Raw genomic sequence first — 3,217 nt, 5'->3', positions numbered from 1 at the left:
TGGGTCGGCCGGGGACCGGGACAACCGCGACACGGGCGGGGTTCCCCACACACGGGTCTCGCTCCGCAACGAGGGCGGCTCGGCCGTTCGTGGGGCGCATGCAGTGCCCGTCCCGTTACGGGGGGCCACAGAACTGGAAGAACGCACTTGTTACGGGGCGCGGGCGATGGCCAGCTCTATGACGTGCATGGGGGGTGTCACGAGGCCCCCAGCGTCTGAACCGAACCACCGTCGCAAACGCCACCGCGGCGGACGCTCGAGCTAGACCGGCCGTCTGAGTCTTTCATCCCGAGCCGCGCGGGGCCAGCCCCCAGAGGGACGGGTCCCTGACGCTGGCTCAAGCTCCGAAGCGCGAGGCAGGGAGGTTCGCTCTGCCCACAGCGGTCGTCTCCGACCGGGCAGAGGCCTACCCCTGGCGCGACACTCGCTCCAATCTGCCAGAATAAAACAACAAAGGGTGCGTCCCAGCCATACCGAGCCCGAGGAGGAGGGACGAGCTCCCCCCCCGGCCCGTCTCGCCGAACATTTGCTAGAGTCAACCTTTAACAGGGTGGGCGCAACGGCCGGGGGGAGCTCGTCCCTCCTCCACGTCTTTTCTGACACCTCATTAACGGAGGAATTCCTTCGAGGGGGAGTGGCTTCAAATCTCTTTCTCCCCCAAACGCCCCTGGGCCAGGCGCTCTCGTTTTTCCCTCACCCATTTTTCATAATCATAGGGCACATGTGGAGCTTCTCCCGTTACAGGGGGCCATAGAACCAGGAAGGGTGTACCGGTTACGGGGCGCAGGCAACAGCGGGCTCTGTGACGTGCGTGGGGGGTGTCACGAGGCCCCCAGCGTCTGAACCGAACCACCGTCGCAAACGTCACCGCGGAGGACACTCGAGCTAGACCGGCCGTCTGAGTCTTTCATCCCGAGCCGCGCGGGGCCAGCCCCCAGAGGGACGGGTCCCTGACGCTGGCTCAAGCTCCGAAGCGCGAGGCAGGGAGGTTCGCTCTGCCCACAGCGGTCGTCACCGACCGGGCAGAGGCCTACCCCTGGCGCGACACTCGCTCCAATCTGCCAGAATAAAACAACAAAGGGTGCGTCCCAGCCATACCGAGCCCGAGGAGGAGGGACGAGCTCCCCCCCCGGTCCGTCTCGCCGAACATTTGCTAGAGTCAACCTTTAACAGGGTAGGCACAACAGCCTCCGCCCCACATCTTTTCTGACACCTCATTAACGGAGGAATTCCTTCGAGGGGGAGTGCCTTCAAATCTCTTTCTCCCCCAAACGCCCCTGGGCCAGGCGCTCTCGTTTTTCCCTCACCCATTTTTCATAATCATAGGGCACATGTGGAGCTTCTCCCGTTACAGGGGGCCATAGAACCAGGAAGGGTGTACCGGTTACGGGGCGCAGGCAACAGCGGGCTCTGTGACGTGCGTGGGGGGTGTCACGAGGCCCCCAGCGTCTGAACCGAACCACCGTTGCAAACGTCATCGCGGAGGACGCTCGAGCTAGACCGGCCGTCTGAGTCTTTCATCCCGAGCCGCGCGGGGCCAGCCCCCAGAGGGACGGGTCCCTGACGCTGGCTCAAGCTCCGAAGCGCAAGGCGGGGAGGTTCGCTCTGCCCACAGCGGTCGTCTCCGACCGGGCAGAGGTCTACCCCTGGCGCGACACTCGCCCCAATCTGCCAGAATAAAACAACAAAGGGTGCATCCCAGCCATACCGAGCCCGAGGAGGAGGGACGAGCTCCCCCCCCGGCCCGTCTCGCCGAACATTTGCTAGAGTCAACCTTTAACAGGGTAGGCGCAACGGCCGGGGGGGAGCTCGTCCCTCCTCCACGTCTTTTCTGACACCTCATTAACGGAGGAATTCCTTCGAGGGGGAGTGGCTTCAAATCTCTTTCTCCCCCAAACGCCCCTGGGCCAGGCGCTCTCGTTTTTCCCTCACCCGTTTTTCATAATCATAGGGCACATGCGGAGCTTCTCCCATTACAGAAGGCCATAGAACCAGGAAGGGTGTACCGGTTACGGGGCGCAGGCAACAGGGGCTCTGTGACGTGCGTGGGGGGTGTGACGAGGCCCCCAGCGTCTGAACCGAACCACCGTCGCAAACGTCACCGCGGCGGACGCTCGAGCTAGACCGGCCGTCTGAGTCTTTCATCCCGAGCCGCGCGGGGCCAGCCCCCAGAGGGACGGGTCCCTGACGCTGGCTCAAGCTCCGAAGCGCAAGGCGGGGAGGTTCGCTCTGCCCACAGCGGTCATCTCCGACCGGGCAGAGGCCTACCCCTGGCGCGACACTCGCTCCAATCTGCCAGAATAAAACAACAAAGGGTGTGTCCCAGCCATACCGAGCCCGAGGAGGAGGGACGAGCTCCCCCCCCCCGGCCCGTCTCGCCGAACATTTGCTAGAGTCAACCTTTAACAGGGTGGGCGCAACGGCCGGGGGGGAGCTCGTCCCTCCTCCTTGTCTTTTCTGACACTTCATTAACGGAGGAATTCCTTCGAGGGGGAGTGGCTTCAAATCTCTTTCTCCCCCAAACGCCCCTGGGCCAGGCGCTCTCGTTTTTCCCTCACCCGTTTTTCGTAATCACAGGGCACATGCGGAGCTTCTCCCATTACAGAAGGCCATAGAACCAGGAAGGGTGTACCGGTTACGGGGCGCAGGCAACAGCAGGCTCTGTGACATGCGTGGGGGGTGTGACGAGGCCCCCAGCGCCCGAACCCGCCGCATCGCAAACGTCTCCGCGTCAGGCGTTTGAGTTGGACCGGCCGTCTGAGTCTTTTTTTTTTTTTTATCCCGAGCCGCGCGGGGCCGGCCCCAGAGGGACGGGTCCCTGACGCTGGCTCAAGCTCCGAAGCGCAAGGCGGGGAGGCTCACTCTGCCCACAGCGGTCGTCTCCGACCGGGCAGGGGCCTACCCCTGGCGCATCACTCGCTCCAATCTGCCAGACAAAACAACAAATAGGGTGCGTCCTGGCCATACCAAGCCCAAGGAGGAGGGGCGTGCTCCCCCCAGCCCGTGTAGATCATGGTCCGTCCCACCCGCTTTCATTTGTTCATGCTTTTCGGGTGGGAGGAGGCCAGACTTACAGACTTCCACCACCGCGGTGGAATCTGCTTTTTGCCCACTTCAGAGCTTCTCATCCGGCCTTGCCACACAACATTAGTACCTAGCAGTAGTAGTAGTAGTAGTAGTAGTAGTAGTAGTAGTAGTAGTAGTAGTAGTAGCAGTA

The sequence above is a fragment of the Chanodichthys erythropterus genome, unplaced genomic scaffold (genome assembly GCF_024489055.1).
Source record: "Chanodichthys erythropterus isolate Z2021 unplaced genomic scaffold, ASM2448905v1 ctg000170_np12, whole genome shotgun sequence".
Taxonomy (NCBI): domain Eukaryota; kingdom Metazoa; phylum Chordata; class Actinopteri; order Cypriniformes; family Xenocyprididae; genus Chanodichthys; species Chanodichthys erythropterus.
This window is presented reverse-complemented; position numbering follows the sequence as displayed.